The sequence below is a fragment of the Syngnathus acus genome, chromosome 1, assembly GCF_901709675.1.
Source record: "Syngnathus acus chromosome 1, fSynAcu1.2, whole genome shotgun sequence".
NCBI classification, from domain to species: Eukaryota; Metazoa; Chordata; class Actinopteri; order Syngnathiformes; family Syngnathidae; genus Syngnathus; species Syngnathus acus.
In genome coordinates, this window is record NC_051087.1 from 16,288,926 (window position 1) to 16,309,000 (window position 20,075).

The window sequence follows — 20,075 nt, forward strand, 5'->3', positions numbered from 1 at the left end:
GGCAAAGTAACAGGCCTTCAACTTGTTAGAGGGGATGTCAAGTCGAAAATTGTCATGTAACAACTCACTTGTTTTCTGGGTATGGTCTTGTGATGTTCGCAAGCTGAGCACTTAGGCACTGTAATGTCATTTTCAGTCGAAAGCAAGTGGCAAAATGGCCAATGCCTGAGCTGGGTGAAAACAGTTGGATTTTGCTACTTATTTCATATTGCGCAAATTCCTTGTTTAGACGAGTGGGGCTGCACAGAACATATTAATGTAAGGAAAAAATTTGCTTTGACTTCCCTTTTAACAAATGCACACTTACAATTGTTGCTTTTCATTTACCAAAGTGGACAAACACTTCAATAAAACCATACAATTGTAGGTGCAATTAGGACATAATTAATCTTTCTGTCACGGAGCGGATGGAGCAGGGCGACCAAATGCAGCTTGGACCAGGGTTGAAAAAAACAAACTAACAGACTCGGCAAACTGACATGACTGAACAAAACAACAAGAGGATTGACCGACAGGGACGTGGAACAAAAGACGTGAAGACATTACGACAACAAGACATGATGACGACAACAAGACATGATGACGACAACAATGATCCGACGGGGAGTGAGGGGCAGACAGGACTTAAATACACGACAGGTAACAAGAGGCAGGTGAGAATGATCACACTAATCATGGGCAAACAGGAGGGGAGGGGCGAGCACACAGACAGAAACCATGACAACAGACACATAGTAAAACGGCTGGGGACGAGACGTGACACTTGGTAGGTATCCTTGGGTGCCTATTGCCAGTATGAGGGAAAATGTTCCCTGCCATGTCACACTAACGCTCATATGGGACACATACAAGTGCTAAGATATTCTACAGCAATAGACTTCCCTGGCCCCTGCACAGCTGCAAAATACTAGCCACAGCTCACCTAGATTGAAACATTTTAAATTCAATACAATCATGTCACCTTTAATTGATAACATCTACCCTGTACAATACAAATGGACAGAATTACTGCAAACAAGTAAGAAAAAAAGCCAGAACAGATGCAGTACTGCCATTTTGTATTGTCAAGTGAGTGAGCACACAGCCAGTCCTGTGTAAGTGCTGCACATCTGGGTTGAGTAAGCTCTCACTGATTTCTTGCAACTTTATTGTGTGAACACTATACAGTATATATTACAGTTACAATTCACAATAGTCCTCCTTTTCTCCAACTTGTTGTTCCAGATTTTGAACAGGAACCATGCATGTACATCCATTAAGATTTTTGAAAAGCATTCACATTATTAGCTATTCATTGTTGATGATTGTATCAACAATATCAGAATTATAATATGCCATAATCAGATTTCTCTGCTTGTTGTCAAAATCAGAAAGGTGAATTGGGAGTCAATTGGCTCAGACACACTTGATTATTCACTCCAGGAGAAGCTTCCAACTGGTTCAGTCATAAGCCTGACTTGCAAGTGTCATCAGCAAAGATGGACGCGATCCAATATGTCATTTATTGCCTGTAGCTGTCAGGTCACATCACTAGTGGGTTTTTCATCCAAATGAATAAAAATTGTTTTAAATTTTTTGTAAAATTGTGCAAAGTGAGCATGCAACTTTCACTCATTTCCATTTTTTTTAATTACAGTAATCCCTCGCTATATCACGGTTCATCTTTCACGGCCTCGTTGCTTCATGGATTTTTTTCACAGTGCATTATGTTAGGGCTTCAGATGAAAAAGACACTACAGAGCGGAGTCAGGCTGCACAGGCACATTATATAGTAAGTACTGATGATTAAAATGATTATTTTACTGTCGTTATCTGGAAGAAAGTGTTTACTTCTCTTTGTTAAACAAATGCTTGGGCCTAAAAACAAGTTTTGTCCTTTGGTTTCAATGTTATAACTGTATAATAATAGTAAAAAAATCAAGGTTTCTACTTCACGATATTCACCTATCACGGGTTATTTTCGGAACATAACCCCAGCGAAAAACGAGGTGTGTGTGTGTGTGTGCGTGCGTGCGTGCGTGCGTGCGTGCGTGTGTGTGTGTGAGTTTCAAATCCAAGATCGGACACTAGCACCACAGCAAATGCCCCAGCATTTCTATAAACTTCTATAAGTTTGAGCTAAATCATTCTTACGGATGGTTCATGAATACGGACCAATGTCCCAGCTGGAGATCAGTGAAACCAACCCCTGTGCTGGGAAGCAGTGGATGAATGGTTAAGAATGTGGCCTGTGACTGAAGGGCTCCGTGATCAATTTACCCTGAGAACTCAAATGGAGTGTACTTGCAGTGTTCACATCTGTGAGTGGTTAAATGCAAGGATGAAATTGTATTCAATACAAAGGGTTTTGATCTGTAGTCTCTGGAATTTAAATGCCAATAGTTAACCTTAAAACAATCCCCATCTCAATTCGGGAAATATTTTTCATTTTTGACAGAAAACAGTAAACTGATCTCACACTGCTTAAAACAACAAATAATGGGGCCAATAATGAGAGCTGTTTAATATTTTGACTACCACAAGCAGTAAGTCGAGCAAGTCAAGAATATTACAAACATTATAATGGCGTACAGTTCAATACCACATACAACTACAAACACAAGAATGAAGATATTAATAAATGAATATCTTATTCAAAGTGTCACTCAGTACTGTACATTACCTTCAGTTTGTCATATAATGTGTTTTTGTTGACTTTGTGTGAATTTGTTTTGTTTCATGTTGTCGTTTTCTGGTGTTCCTACCCAGTCTTGTCTAATTCTTAGATTTTTGTCTTCACGTGTTCTCGTCAGCCCTGTCCCTCAATCAGTATCTACCGATCAGCTCCCTCCAGCCACTCATGTTTTGTCCTGGTGTGCCTCTTTGTCTCATTTTTTTCTTTGTATTTAATTTCTCACTTTCTTTCAATCTGTGTTTGCATTGTCTAATTTGTCATCATGTTTTCTTAGTCCCGTCATTTCATGTTTCCTGTTTTGCTGAGTTTATTAGCTGTTTGTTTGGTACATTGTATCTCTTTTTGGGGAGGGGAAATTTGTTAATTAAACATGTTAATAACATCATTTGCTTAATTTTGCTTTTTCCTAGTTAGTCCTTTGAGTACATCCTACACTTGTGCCTTGCCTTCCTACTTGCCTCCACTTTTGCCACCACAAACACTAAAACCTAATTCTGAAAATGGACACAATACACAGACCAAAGGATCCAGCAGGAGGTGCATAGCGTTGCCCTACATGCCGTTGCCCTACACGCCATCTGTCTGCTTGTCATCAACCTCAGCCTGCTGGCCAAGCTCTCTGGTGACAGGCTGAACCCCTGGTAGGTTTTTTTTTTTAGTTTTTCCTTGCCCTTTTGGGAGCTTAAGATCAGGGGATGCTTTGAGAATAATTGTCAATTTTTGTCTATGTTAATTTCAGCCCTTTGAGACTGCTTGTGATTTAGGGCTATACAAATAAACTTGACTTGACTTGACTGAAGAGGCGAATTTTTCAATTTTGAAATGCAGACAATATTTCTGTGCTGCAACACTGCAGGATTTGGCACTACATCGAGGCAGCTCATGGTCCCTTTTCCTATGCCACGGTTGCTCACGGCTGCCATTCCTATTTGGATCTCATAACAGCTCAGCGACTGCTCATAGCTCAGTTTCTCAACCATGTTCTCATTGGTATGCCCAGACCACCCCGCCAGTCCCCTGTCCACATCATGCCTGGGTGGCCGGGACTGTCGTGCCAGTTGCCTATCTATGTCACAACTTGGCGGCTAGGACCACGCCTGGCCATTTAGCAACAGGTCCGCCCGTACTGCCACGTCAATCAGCTGTCTACGTCCCAACTGATGCGTCCGGACTGCTGCACCAGTCCCCTGTCCATGTCACAACAGAAAGGCCGTGCCCGCCACAGCAGTCGCATGTCCATGAAACAGCGAGGTAGGCCAGACTGCTGTGCGAGTCGCCTGTCCACGTCATGACTGTCCCGCACAAATTGCCATGCCAGTTGCCTGTCCATATCACAATTGTCCCGCATGGACCCTAGTGCCAGTCACCTATCCACGTCATGACTTGGTATTATGGACTGCTGCAACAGTCATATGTCAACGACATGACTGGCCCACGAGGACAGCCGTGTCAGCCGCTTGTCTATGTTATAACTGGCCTGCACCAACGACTGACCCAATTCCCTCTCCCAGCTGTCACACCGCGTTGAGGTTGTCTCGTCTGAGGTTTTGTATGGCCTTTCATTTCCTGTTTTATTTTTAAACCCTGATTCCGCTCATTCCCGTTCATTTGACCTTCCTCACCCTGATTCCTAATTGTGTCCACCTGTTCCCAATTATCATAAGTAGTCCCCTGTCTTGTACCAAATGCTGTGTCCAAATTCCCAGTCTGTGTACCCGAAGGCCAGTTCCGTTTTCGTAAAATTCGCAAATTTCTGTAAAATGTCCGGCAAATATTTCCCCATTTATTCTGAATGGCACATTCAACACTTCACATTTACGTCGTTCCAGTTTGAAATTCACACCGTTCCGCACATTCAAATAACATTGGGGAAGATTTTCAACATTCCCAAAATTTCCAGGTTAAAAAATGTCACGTTTTCACGTTTAAAATTTGCGCAAAATTTCACAAAATGTATTTTTTTTCCTTCTAATTTCTACATTTTTCAACCGATTCAGCCCGTTCCAACTTTCAACTGTTCATCTTTTGCCTACCTATTCCAAAACCTCCCACTTACCAAAAATTCAAAATTTTCAATTTTGAAATTCTCGCCAAATTTGACAAAATTAAGTTTTTCCCCTCTAATCCTAGATTATTTGACGGATTCAACCAATCCCAATTTTAAACAGTTCACCTTATGCTTACCATATTCAGCCCCTTCACCCCCACTTCCACTATGCAATTCATCCCTTCACCCCCACTTCTAGTGTGACAGCCATCTCGGAGTGACCCAGAAGTGCCACACAATGAACACGAAGTGAACCGCAATCCCAAAACAAACAGGAAGTGCCCCAAAATGAACAGGAAGTACCCCAACATGAATAGGAAGTGAACTGGAAGTGCCCCAAACTTAACAGGAAGTGAACCGGAAGTGCCCGAAATCAAACCGGAAGTGACCTAAATTGAACTGGAAGTGACAAAAATAAACCAGAAGTGACTTATTTTGAACAGGAAGTGACCCAAATTGAACTGGAAGTGCCCCATATAAACCGGAAGTGACCTTAATTGAACTGGGAGTGCCCCCAAACAAACGAGAAGTGCCCCAAATAAATCGGTAGTGACCTCAATTACACCAGAAGTGCCCCCAAACAAACCGAAAGTGCAGCAAATTTTGTTTTTCACTTCTAATGTCTCCATTATTCAACTGATCCAACCAGTTAAAACTTTATGCCTACCTATTCCACAACTTACCAAAAATTCAAAATTTTCAACTTTAAAATACATGCCAAATTTCACAGAATTTTGTTTTCCCCTTCCAATTCCTATATTAATTGACCGATTCAACCCGTTCTAACTTTAAATATCATTCTGTAGCATCATTCTGTAGTATTTATTCATCTTTTTCGCCTTCACACGCAATTTCTCTAGAAATTGCAAATTCTAGTTTATTATTATTACTTAATAAAATATTTATTTAGGAACTCAGAACAGTAGGTGTCAAACATAGAGCCGAAGAAATAAAACACTCAAATACAATTTATTTTGTGCTTTGGAATTTGTGGATTGACCAATAGTTACATACGTATCTAAATTAGGTTTCTGGTTAATATATCGACATTTATAAAAATGCCATTTAGCCAGCAGTATCTAAGAAATGTATATTTGTTCAGATTTGTTGCATGGGGTAGACTTAAGTATTTTTAATTCACTCGTTTCTTTTCACTCCGCTGTTGGATAAGATATTTGTGACTGCGGCCTTGTAGCAGACCTTCATGACTTCCAGATTGCGACACTCTCTACTACAGCAATGCATTTGACGCTACTTGACAGCCCACTTGCCTAAACTGTCTGAAACGAAGATGGAAAAAGCTCTTGTACGCAAGTGTTTTGTCTTTCCGTTTTTTTTATACTTTATCGTTTTACGTATATTGCACTGTTTGGGCAGCTCTTATCTCGTTGTACTTTGTATGACAATAAAAGGCATTCTGATTCTGTCTACTTACAAACCTTTCTACTTACACACCTGATCATGGAAAAAATTAAGTTTGTAAGTAGAGGTACCACTGTAATGAAACAACAAATGCTTTTAAAAACATCCACTTTTAATACACAATAGGGTTCCAATTAGAGATTACAACTTGCTCATTGGAAATCATTCTAAAGACTATCACTTAAAAGGTATAAAACAGCTATCAATTGGCACATTTACATGGACATCTCTACGTATAACTACATCAACATATCACAAGGAATAGCCTCTCCGTGGCTGATTTTAGAGAAACAAGCAGCCTCTCTGCAGCTGAAGTCACGTCTGTCTTTCCTTTCACCAGTTACCAACATACACAAAGCTGGCTTGTTCATATGTCTTTATATAGTCAATTGAAATTGGTAAGGGTTAATTTGACTTACATTTCCCCTGGAGTCCACATATGCCCAAGGAACCAATCGTATGACATGTCGCAACATGCGGCAAAATGAACAGAGATTCTGATGTGTCAGACTTTTTTTGTCATGGTTGTGAAGTGTGCCAGATGCCAGACGACCAATCACTGAGTATGTCACACTACACGGGCTATGACGCATCAAGAATTACATATGATTATTTGCACATTATAAAAGTATGCCTAGCACTTTTAAAATATGTTTACAATCAAATGCAAGTAATTCATTTGGAAAGCACGTTACAAAACTAGAAATGAAATCTTGGACTTCCATTCATTTGGTATTTTTTAAATGATCAGTCATGGTCCGTTCAATGCTGAGCCACCACCCTCATTCATTTGAGCTCCTGTATATGCATGATGCGCTACAATACACAGAAGCAGCTCACAGAGTGCTTCAGCGGAAATAGATTTTTGTCAAGAGTTGCCTTCCATACTTGACAAAAGCAGAAATTGGCAATTTATTCGTATGCTAATTTTCTTTTTAGTTCATTGTTTCATGCCTTTTTTACCACAATCACTTCTTTCCTGTACTGGTTGAAATTGCAGAGTATGTTGATTCTTTATGTAATTAAGAATACGACCCGCTCCCACAACTATGAGAAGAAGAGCCTAATCAAGACAATTTGTTCTAATCTTTTCCATTTTTAATGGGACAGTTAGAGAGAAAAAAATATATAAATAGACATCATAATTCATCATATGGTGAATAACTAAGACATTCAAAAGTATTGTAAATCAGAAGAGACAGAGGATGTAAGAGGTAAGATTTTGGAGGTTGTTTTAACTTAACATGGTCTCGCAGTAGAAGAGCAGTGTACCACCCAGCGTTTCCAAAATTATGTGAAAAAGACAGGGAAATACAAAGGGTAAGGCACTAATTGTTTACAGGTGGATCATTAGTGAGAGTCCTCTCCTCTCTGTCAAAACAAGTGGACGTAAATCCTAATAAAACCAGCATCTGAGCCTTCATTTTCATCCTGAGAAAAGTCTTCTCTTTGACATATACAGCAGTGATATTGACGTAAAATGCTAATGCCAGTCACATATTGTCCGGATGTCAAACATTTTCAAATGAACATCTGTAGGAGGAGCATCGATGATAAGGAATTATCATATTATCAATTATCAATAAGCCTTAATGTCATGCCCAGAGCGAGTCGCGTGCATAGCGCAGTCTATGTACATGGGTAGAGTTTTCTTTCTTTTGGTATATAGCTTGACTATCTCAGATAGAACAGGGTGTACGTTGTAGGATGAAATACAGCTGACTTGCAGCCAATCAAATTGGCTCCCACCATTCCCTTTAAAATCATTTCAGTCTAAGTGCACATTGTGCTTGACATTGCAAAAGATGAAACTAAAATAATGACCTGGGGAAAAAAACGCTGAATTTAGGTTATTTAAATATTTTTTATTGATTTTATTACAACATTTTACCGATCGCCCAACCATTCACTCCAGTCCAGCCAGCCACTCAGCCATCCACTTCCCCTATCCCTACATTCGATAAAATATGTCGTGCGCACTTGGTTGGTCTGCCGTTTTTCACAGTTAGACACTACCCCAGAGTTACGTACCGTTACATTAACCTGAATTCAATATTCATACAATGTAAGTGTCATGAATTACCGTATTGGCCCGAATATAAGACGACCCTGATTACAAGACGACACCCTCTTTTTCAAGACTCAAGTTTGAAAAATGACTTTTTGAACACCAAATTAAATTTTTATACAGAAAATAATTACAGTACATCTGAAACAAATGATTATAACAATATATTTGAGAGAAAAAGCATGTTATTTTGCCTCATTCAAATCATGCAAAAACTGACTATCATATCTTAATATCTGAACATTTAAATATGTAAACTAAAGTGCAATCACATTTGTAAATAAATGGCTTCTGATTTTTGAAATGTAAATAAACCAATCTACTGTGATAAAACAACAAAATTGCAATAACTGCATTAACCATCAAAGTGAAGTCTAACTGTAACTGTGGTCTTGAAACAAATCTGAATAATGAAAAACATTGCAATAAAATAATGCAAACTGCTACCGCTATTGTTGGGGAGCCCGAGGACTCTATAGGGCAGGGGTGGCCAACCCGCGGCTCGCGAGCCGCATGCGGCTCTTTGCCGGGTTTCATGCGGCTCCTTTATGTTCGGCTCGCGAGCCGCATGCGGCTCCTTGCCGGGTTTCATGCGGCTCCTTTACGTTCATATCAACATTTGTGGGTTTATTTGTTTGTTTGTTTGTTTTTGTGCGTGTTCGCTTCGCTTGAGTTCAATATCGTATTTTCGTCAAACGCTGCGTGTTCGCTTCGCTTGAGTTCAATATCGTATTTTCGTCAAACGCGCATGCGCATGAGGTGAAATCCCTCAAAGGAGGAGGGGCAAACCCATTCGGGGGGGGGGATTTTGGGCTCTTTGCGGTACACAGTAAAAAAATGTGGCTCTTAGTCTCTGACTGGTTGGCCACCCCTGCTATAGGGGGTTGGCTCGGATGGTGATGCTCTTTTCGACCCCGGGTGTCGGTCAGAACACAGGAGGGAAGAAATGGTTCAGTTTTGATTGCTTTACTGAATTATTGGCAAAAAAGTAACAGGCACTGTGGCTCATAGGGGCATACAGGCAAACTAGCAAAAGGGTATAGGCACACGTTTGGCTGTAAAGATGAGAGAGCAGGTGTGTGTAGTGTTCATGGGTGAGTCTTTGGGTGTGTGAATGTGATTCTTGTGTGCGTGATTATTGTATGAAGCGTGTGAAGGGTGTGTGGGGTGTGTGTGAGTGTGTTTGTGTGTGTGGTGTGTGTGTGTGTGTGGTTCTACAGCACTAGTAGACGGCACACATTACATAACTAACTGCGCGTAATGGTTCCGCACAACTAAATAACCATGAATGAAATACTCTCGGCAACAGACCAAACATAAGTCATCGAGACAACAAAATACATTTGCTGGCGACCATTAGTCGCCGCGCCGCTGCATAACGGCTGTAGTCATGCGTGTACGCTGCTCGTACGATGCGAGGCAAACTTAAAGGAGCGCGCTGGTGCTGTCAATCAAACAGCGCGCACACGAAGCAAACCGCGATTGGACAAACGGTACAACAGTGGACAGTAGTAACAATGAAATGTTTATACTCACTTCGTGTCAAAGATACACACGATCACAGCAACATACTCAGTCGACACCAGCAACCTTTAACTTACCGCTGCGCATAGTAAGTGAATGGGTATAATGTCTAGACCCCGAATGTAAGACGACCCCCACTTTTTCAGTCTTATTTCAATGTACAAAACATCGTCTTATATTCGGGCCAATACGGGAATACTATTTTGCAGTGCAGCCAATTGAATACATCCACTTAGACTACATTCATATTTTACTTGTCAGATTGTGATCAAAGGTCCCCACTCCGATTGGAGCACCTAGTGCGAGAACCGACACGCTGTTTTGGGGGCATTCTAAATAACCCAACAGCAAATTTGAGCAACACACTGAGTTACTGTACAGTCGGAATGAACGTGTGCACACAAAGAGTATTTCTGCCCTCGAAAGTAACGACTGCAATAGTACGACACAGACCTCCCATAACCATTAGTCCATTGGGAAGTGTTTAATCAGGTTAGTATGTACAGTCTAATTTTATTGAAAGAAATGTACCATAGCAACTGATCACTTATTTGAACAATGGTATGGCACACTTTCACTCTTCGTTGTTTTTTTTCTTCGTGTTTGTAGGCGGCTTCACGTTACCCACAACACACTTAATGTAGGGCTGGGTGATATGGCTGACAAAAATTAAACATAATTGTGTTATGATTTTGTTTTGTATATATCAAATATTTATTGAAGGTAGTTTCTGTCAATATCAATCACGTGTCAATCGCGATACATATCGAATTATAGCCCAGCCCTAGCAGAATAATTTGACTTGCTGAGGTCTGTGCATGAGATTGGTGAACACAACATGCGTTTGTTTATTTTATCCATCCATCCATCCATCCATCCATCCATCCATCCATCCATCCATCCATCCATTTTCTGTACCGCTTGTCCCCACTGGGGTCTTGGGCGTGCTGGAGCCTATCCCAGCAGTCATCGGGCAGTAGGCGGTTAACACTCTGAACCAGTTGCCAGCCAATCGCAGGGGACACAGAAACGAACAACCATCCGCACTCGCACTCACACTTAGGGGCAGTTTGGAGTGCTCAATCAGCCTACCATACATGCTGCCATGTTTTTGGGATATGGGAGGAAACCGGAGTGCCCGGAGAAAACCCACGTGGGCACGGGGAGAACATGCAAACTCCACACAGGGAGGGCCGGAGGTGGAATCGAACCCGCACCCTCCTAACTGTGAGGCGTACGTGCTAACCAGTATGGGAGTAAAGTAAGACATTGAAGGCAAAAGACAGAAGACGTATGCTGCAAAGTTAGCTTCTAGTGAGCCAACCAGAATATATTTCTGAATGTGTGAAGATACACTGATGAGCTGGAAATACTGATACTACACCACAATCTCAATTTTACTCGCTTCAATTCTACGCGACTTTCTGTCAAACGCAGTTTGGTCATGGACCCCAATTTCTTTTGTCATAAATACATTTTCAAGTAGTATTTTAAATGAATGATATAAAGACCATAAACGGCTAAATGACTCGCGCATAAACCTTAGCACTAGTGATTCAACGAATTTCCGTGACTAATTTAAAGGCGTTTGATAATAAGAAGTTTGATCTTTATGAATGCTTTATTACAGTATTACGGATAGCTAGGATTGTTTTTGATTCAGAAAGGGGGAACTTCGTGGAAGCACTTCATCCACACAGTTACTCACACATCAAAGAGCATGGCCGGACACAGAAGAAGTGGCTACTTTGTTCTCTCTTCCAACTAATTCGCATACCATCAAAACAATTTACTTAATCCGCCTGAGAGTCATCTACGTATTGCTTCTCTTTTATTAAAATGTCAACAGACTTCGATGTGTGGAGAGCATTCAAGGAGACGGACGGCAAACGAACCCCTTCGGCTGCCCAACAACATGCCTGACATTAATTAACGTAACGAAGGACCCCTTTGGCTGCCTAAAAACATGCCTTTGGAGAAAAAAAAATATACTTTCTATACAACGCACCTTCGGGGTCAACACAATTCCCAAATTCTGGACCCCAAAGTCCGCATAAAATCGAGATTTAGTGTACATGTACTGTATTTTAATACAGTAAAATCACAGACATCACTTATGGTTTAATAATCAAAGATTTGTTTAAAATGATGGAAAACAGATAAAATGGCTGTAGTGGGGTGTTGAAGAGTTTCCAAGAGCATGTGGTTGGCACCTTGTAGTGATAATGAGACACATCTCACCCTGTCACCTCTCCACCATTATGACACCTGCAGCAGCTTTCAGCTCGCCCACGCTGTTGTCCAAATATAAATCCATCTGTCTGTTTTTATGATGAGGTTAATGTTTCTAGTTAGTTTGACCTCTTCGCAATATTAGACTATAATGCATTATACTCTACTCTACTCTACTCTACTCTACTCTACTCTACTAAACGTGACCACATTATTCCTACAATCACTGCCTGTTGCCTAACATTTTTTTGTCTACAGCTTTAATTTCCCAAAAGCTATTACCTCATAAAGTTGATTTCTTTTTTAACATTTATATTTTTAACATTCACAACCATGTACGAACGATAGCGAGAATTAATTCGCTTCCTTCGCAACACTTTGTGCAACCTGAATTTCCCCCCGGGATCAATGAAGTATCTATCTATCTATCTATCTATCTATCTATCTATCTATCTATCTATCTATCTATCTATCTATCTATCTATCTATCTATCTATCTATCTATCTATCTATCTATCTATCTATCTATCTATTCTAGTTCCTCGTTAGTGTGACCTTTTCCAAATATTATACTATACTGCATTAAACTCTACTCTACTCTACTCTACTCTACTCTACTCTACTCTACTCTACTCTACTCTACTCCACCAGCCATGACCACATTATTCCCACAATGAATGCCTACTGCGTAGCTTTTTTTTGTCTATAGCTCTAATTTCCCAAAAGCTATTACTACATAAAGTTTAATTTTTTTAACATTGATATTTTTAACATTCACACTTTTTCAACTTGCTTTTGGTTGGTGGGAATAAAGAACAAATGTTTCAAAATTTGGCAGTGGGCAGATTCCTCCTCTTGGGTTCACGTTTCGGTCTACGTTTATGTCCATTAGCTCAGTGTCTTTTCACCTTGCCAAGAAGGCTGAGAAACATTTTGCATGTAGGAGGGCTTGCTGGGCTGGACTGTTCCTTTCCATATTTATGACTGAGCTTCCATTTATGTTCTCTGTTTCCATCTCTCAGAGTGACTCCATAGTGCTTACTAATCGCTGAGGAATTCCACTGTACCTGAAGTTAATAAGCTTTAGTTTCAAACATGACACTATACAAAACGCTACAATGGCATGGATGTTAATAATATGCGGTATATAAATTAAGCACCAAGACTTGTAGATATCGTGCTTCAAGGATCTGTGGAGGGAAAGTAAAGATAAAGTCGCCCCAAAATGAATTATAGGGATTACATTAAGACATAGACAAACATACCGTTCTACCAATTCCTGTATGCCGCCAAAGAGCGGGAGAGGTGGACGGACTTAGTGTACTGTGTCTCATCTTCTATGCACCTACAATCTAATAATAGGTTATGGAACAACTAGAACTAGACATAAAATAATTAATTTTAATTAGTCAAGTTTTGTATACACAAAAACAAGAATGAACCTGATTTCTCAGGCAAATGTGGAATTTACCAACAGTGCAACCCCAGCATTGTGCCTACCACATATGCAAAACAAGAACAAAACACGCTACTTAGTGTGACGCTATGAGTGCTGAGGTTCATGTAAGGTTGTTGAGGTGGCATTGTTGTGAAGGCAGGTACTGATGGATTTGGCTACTTGAGTTGTCTTCATTCTTCATCTTCTTTGTGGTGTTTAACGCCAGCTGACAAGCTAACAAAGTAGTCGTCTACTTATTGTGTCATAGTGTTAGAAATGCGTATATAGGATGGTGCTGTTTGGCGTGGCTTACAGTAGAAAGGGAACTACTGTGCAACGACTGAACAATATGTGGCATGTTGTTAAATATATGGCATTCTACTGACATTTATGAACATCAGTCAGCATTTGTTCATATCTACAAATGTTCAAAAGTCGGATGTAGTATGTCACATGGGGGCCTCCTGTATTTGTAAAGGAAAATAACAAGAGCTGAACAAGTACACTGCAATACACTATACCAGACATGCCCAAAGTCCAGCCCGCGGGCCAAATCTGGCGCGTGTCTAAATTTAGACCGGCCGAAGCATCGTGTTATAAAATCAATAATATGTGGCCCGCTGGCACTGCGCGCCCCGGAGCGAGCCACAGAAACGCGTACGAACGGGAACGCGCACATGAGCAAGCGCTCATGATCGGGTGTGAGAGCGTTTTGATCCATCCCTTCCCAGTTCACGCACACACAGGTGTCCGTTTGCAAGATAATCAGTGACACAGACACTTCCTCATTCAAATGTCCGCACACTAAGCACTAAGGCGACGCTAAGATCATAGACGCTGCACAGGGAACACACGGGGACAACGACTACATGCTCACTGTTTTTTATTTTTCATCACACACTCAACATTTTCCCGACCAACAAATTGTTTTATGGCAGTCAAGTCACACTCTTGTACTGTGTCATAAGGTCACATACCACATTCACCCCCCCTTCGCAGAATGTCAACCCACGACAACAAGTTAGTGCAATATAATATAACAGACTGGAACATAGTCAACCTACCTAAGTAAACCGGGTAGACTACCAATTTACCCGCATAGCCCTGTGGAGTATTGTGCTACGTGATGGGCTATGCTCTATCTAGCATGGGTGTTGTGAAGCCATTACATAGTGTTTCAGGTAAGAGGGCCTCTGATGAACCCGGACAGGGCAGGGCCCCGGTTCCAGACCTGTATCCTGTGCCTCAACCTCTGGTGGGTGCCCTACTGGATTATCCGGCTGCAGGGATGTGAGGCCCCAATCCCAGTCTGCATGCCGCGAGTCAACTGCAGCTGCCTGGTCCTGGGCCGATGGAGGTGTGACTCGTCTAAGGCGGCTAGCATGCCACCGGGAGCCATCAGCCAGACAGAAGGTAGCCGGCCCAACTGTGCAGTGATCTGCTGTGGTGAGGACCAGAAAGAGAGCAGCTTGTGGGACCGGTTGGGCCGACGGATGCGGACCCAGTGTGACACTTCAAGTGCAAGCCGTCTCACCCTGCACACCCTGTCGAAGTGCTGATTCATGCGTTGCTGGTTCCCTGCCACCGTGTCTCTGGGAGAGGGCTTTGCTGTCAGCGTGTCTTCCCTGGGAGGTCGTAGTCGATCCAGGGAAAGCTGGAGTTCACATCCTAGCATCAGAAAGGCTGGCGAGGTATTGGTCGTGGTGTGCAGTGTCGCCCTGTAGTGAATGAGAGGCCATCAGCCAGGTGCGCTCTCAAACAGTTCTTGAGGGTCTGGTTGAACCTTTCCACGCCCCATTGGCTTGCGGTGATACAGGGCCGTTCTGACATGTTTGATTCCTCTCTCCTCCACAAAGAAGGAAAAGTGAGCCGAGATGAACTGGGGGCTGTTATCCGTGGTGATGGTGTCAGGCACACCCCAGCGGGCAAACAGGGAGAAGAGGAAGTCGGCGACCGCCTTGGTGGTTACTGACCCCACAGGCAGGACTTCAGCCCACTTGGAGTGAAGATCATAGGCCACCAGGAGAAAGCACTGGTGGTTAGGGGTGCCGCGAAGCTCCCCACAGATGTCCAGCTGGATGGACCAAGGTGATGCAGGTCAGGATAGGGGTTGTAAAGGTGGCCAGTCTTGCCACTGGCTAAGCAAGCTGTACAGTCCTTCACCATCGTCTCAATGTCCCTGTCAATGCCTGACCAGACCCCTACAATGCTGCTTAACCCTCACGATGCCTAGGTGACCGTCATGAACCATGGATGCGGGGTCTCAAGGCCATAGGGATCACGCTTCACAGCCCTCTCGCAATGCAGTTTCCAGCAAGACACGGTGGAAAGGCGCTAGCTCCTCCGGTACCTTGGCCGGCCAACCCTCCTGGATGAACATGCGTAGCTGAATGAACGAAGGGTCCTGTGCAGATGCCGCCCGGAGCTCCTGCAGGGAGAATGCCGTTTGGAGGGGCCCGTGCAATGCAAGAATCAGCTCTGGTTCCGAGCAATCTTGGGTGGTGCCTGGCGCGGTGGTGGGTGTGGCCCTGGAGAGCAGGTCGGCCACCACAGTATCCCTGACAGGTGTACATACGGTGGTGAAATTGTACTCCTGCAACTTCTCTGACCACCGGTACAGGCGTAGTGGTTTGTGTCCTGATCCAGTTGTTGTCAGAAGGGCGGTCAATGCCTGGTGGTCGGTCCGGAGTGTGAAGTGGTGCCCATAGAGGTACATGTGCCACCTGTACCGTAAAAGTCTTGTGCGGATATCGTAAAAATATTGACTCCACATCGCTATGAGCGCTCATTGCCGTTTTACCGACTCTTTCTGCACGGCGGCATTGTTCCTTCGTGCGTGGCTGTGTCGTGGCTCCACTCTCGCCCTGCTGGCCACCTGAAGCACCCTCCGCGCTAGACCTCGGGGGCGCGCGTCGCCAATACAGAATTGCCCGTGCTAATAAACGGATTGCCATCACCTGTCCCGTGTTACCCACTGATTAGGGCGTGTATATTGACGCCGTTCATTGCCGGTCAGTCATCGCCGATTTGTCTGCTTTGACACACGCACGCCTGCCGCCTAATTCCATTTTGCCTGTTCCGTTGTGCAGCGGTTCGCCTGGCTGGTTGTCTGCCTTGATTGTAACGAGATTAGGTGTAAACCCAGCATAAGATGATGGCTGTACAGTTCATTGAACCAACCATTTCTACCCCCCTAAAAGATCAAAAGGCCTTTGCCATCATTAATGTGTTTCAAAACTGGCCAAGAGGTAAATTTAAGCAAACTGTCCATGACACCTCCACCTACTATTCCCCTTTTGTACCAAAATGAGCTGTTATCTTGCGTAGAACCACATGCAACAGTGTCGGCATGGATGATAATGTGCGAGACAAACACCTCAAATGAGTTACTGAGCAACCCCATTCTTCGAATGGAGCGTTTACAAGGCAATCTTTACTTTATGGCAAAAGAAGAAGCACTGTAGCTTTCCTGACAACACAACATATCTAACAATTTAGTTTATGAAAAATAATAAAATAAAGGGGTGGAGGGAGCACACGTCATTCGAAATAAAGGCACACAACAAACAACTACATAAAGTGACATGAAATAAAGGGGAACATTATTTCATCCTAAGATGTGAGACATGCTGGGATGCATCACATCATCAACTCACACTAAAATATTTTTTCAGCAACTAACAGCGAAATAAAGAAAGAGAATCAAAACAAAATAGAAACAAGAAAAACTGTTTGCATAGTTTGCCACTTTATCTCAAAGTCGAGCGTATACACGTACATGCTAGGCCAAGTGAGTAATATTAAACAGGCTACAATCACACTGCAGCTCCTTTCCCATTTATATTTTATGTCCATATGTAACCTGTATCTTTTATTTTAAGCCAGTCTGTATGGCTCAATACCAATTTTTTCAAATCCAACCTGGGCCACTTTTACAAGCGGTCCTACATCGGATACATATTCAATTGTTTTGCAATGCAACCTCGGTCTGAATGACCAGTTGCATATATTCGAACGAAACATCATCATGCGCTCCATGCTGGCAGGCAGACAGACTGCTTGGGAGGCAGAGTGACAATTTTGATTTTCCATGAATTTGCTAATTTGTTTTGAGTAACAGTTTATATTTGTTATAAATTGAGTTATATTTGACTTTAACTTAATCCCGGTTAAAACATAAAGCATAAATTAATAATAATAATAATGATAATTATTATTATTTATAAGGCGCCTTTCAATGCACTCAAGGTCGCCGTACACACATAAAATAGCAAGCACAATTAAAAGAAAAGAGATACCGACTAGGCACATGCTGCCACACCTCTTCCATAGTTAAACTATGTGTTTAATTTATTCAATGTGTGTGTGTGTGTGTGTGTGTGTGTGTGTGTGTGTGTGTGTGTGTGTGTGTGTGTGTGTGTGTGTGTGTGTGTGTGTGTGTGCGTGTGTGTGTGTGTGCGTGTGCGTGTGTGCGTATAAATATATGTGTGTGGTATAAAGCAGAATCAGAATTTGGCTCATCATTGGATTTCATCCATCCATACATTTCTGTACCGCTTGTCCCCACAGGGGTTGCGGGCGGGCTGGAGCTTATCCCAGCAGTCCTCGGGCAGTAGCCAGGGGACACTCTGAACCGGTTGCCTACTAATAGCAGGGCACACAGAGACAAACAACCATCCGCACTCGCACTCAGACCTACGGGCAATTTGAAGTGCTCAATCAGCCTAGCATGCATGGTTTTGGGATGTGGGAGTGCCCGGAGAAGCCCACGCAGGCACGGGGAGAACATGCAAACTCCACACAGGGAGGGCCGGAGATGGAATCGAACCCGCACCCTCTGAACTGTGAGGCGGATGTGCTAACCATTGTCTCACTGTGTCACCGCATGGATTTTATAATTTACATTTATTCTGGTGACAACATTTTCAATGCCCTTATCAGCACTCATTCTACAGCATTAATGATTCTACCAGCTAATGCGCATGTTCGGTTGACTGATTGATTTGACGGCTGCGTGTGGACCAAGGCGGAAGTAATCTGGGGAGAGGACGCTGGCGCTGATTGTTCACCGCTTCTCCACCAGAATTAGTTTAGTTTTAGTGTTTTTATTTATTTATTTTTTTTAGCCATTATTAAAGTTTAGTTTTTAGCTTCTAGTTTTAGTGTGCAGTGCGCCTGGACCGCGGCGAACCTCCGCAGAGCCGGCTGCCGACTACGGCGCGCCCACCCCACCACCCCCCGCCAAGGCATCCTGGCTAGCCTAGCCAATGGCTAACACTCAAGTTCAGTGTTCTCCAACCGGCACTATGTTAACTTACTCCATCCCCCGCTTGCTGGAGCTGAGTAATCACACCATTCCAGGGTGTGTCTCAGTCATCAAACAACTCGGACTTCTCCGCAGACCACGTTACATCCACAGAAGCACCCGTCGTAACTTTGTTTTCTCCCAACACACTGTACCATTCATCTGCTCCTCCTCCGCCCGACACCCCGTCGCATGTACAACACGTCATCAGATACCTGGCGCACTTGGATCTTATAGAGCAGGGGTCCCCAAACTTTTTCCTGTGAGGGCCACATAACTTTTCCCTTCTCTGATGGGGGGCCGGTGTCAGTTTGTAACAGAAAAAGTGTGACGATCGTAGGGGAGCTTAAAAAATTTATTGTTTTCCAGAAAGCCACATATAACCAAATAACGGTTATTTAATAACCCTTTCCAGGTTCTTTACAGAAAAAAAGTCAGGAAACAAATAATAACACTATTAATGAAATAAATAATAACTAAATAACCCTCTCTGAGTTCTTCACAGAAAAAACAGGAAATAAATAATAACTAAATAACTCTCTCTGGGTTCCTCATAGAAAAAAAAGCATGGAACATTAACTTTCTGTTGTGCCATGCACAATCTTAACAGATAAAAGTCCAGCTCAGTTGTCAGAGCAGAATCTCTCTGACACATATGAGCAGTCTCTTAAAGTTCTTGTGTTCCTTCCTTATAATCCTTTTGTAGGTTCCTGTAGGCTTGTAGCAGAGGCGTAGCCAAGCCGGGGCGAGCTGGGGCGGCGCCCCGGTTAGGACTCCCTGCGCCCCGGTTGAAAAAAAAAAAAAAAATTCGATTCTTCATTTTCATGCCGTTTTTTTCTTTCGGTCTTGCGCGAATGTGCTTGCGCTATTCTATGTGCGCGATGTTATCCATTCACCGTTTGCCTCCCGGACGTTGTTTTAGCGATCAGCGAACGGCGTGGGTGATGTTCGATTTTCTTTCCTGTGGGCGTGCGCCCCTACTGGAAAAATTCCTGGCTACGCCTCTGGCTTGTAGACACCGCTGTCTTTTTTGTTAAAGTTTGCTAGTGCGTCATAGTCTGGAGTAAAATTTGTTGTGGCAATTCTTAGGCGAGATCCGAGGTGTTGGTCCGTTTACCTCGATCTGTGACGGTTTGATGTTGACGTTCATGTGGCTGAACGTCACGTCGCGTACGTCGAGCCAAATTGGCCACTCTCTTTTAAACGCTCGGCACTGTGTCCACCTTGCTTTTCCTTGGGCGACTCATTTTAATGGAAGGATTCCAGGGGAAGGTTTGTGGGTGGCTTTAGCGCAAAACTGCATCTGAAAGCTCAGCGCGCGAATTACAAGAATGCTGTCGTCACAGCCCACGCTCTAAATTCGGG

The 20,075-nt window shown here is 42.9% G+C and overlaps 1 protein-coding gene across 13 annotated transcripts in view; it reads right to left on the reverse strand.

Annotated features, from left to right (window-relative positions):
- Positions 1-20,075, reverse strand: part of tenm3 (teneurin transmembrane protein 3) — a 408,252-nt gene that overhangs the window by 368,924 nt on the left and 19,253 nt on the right. The window lies entirely within an intron of this gene.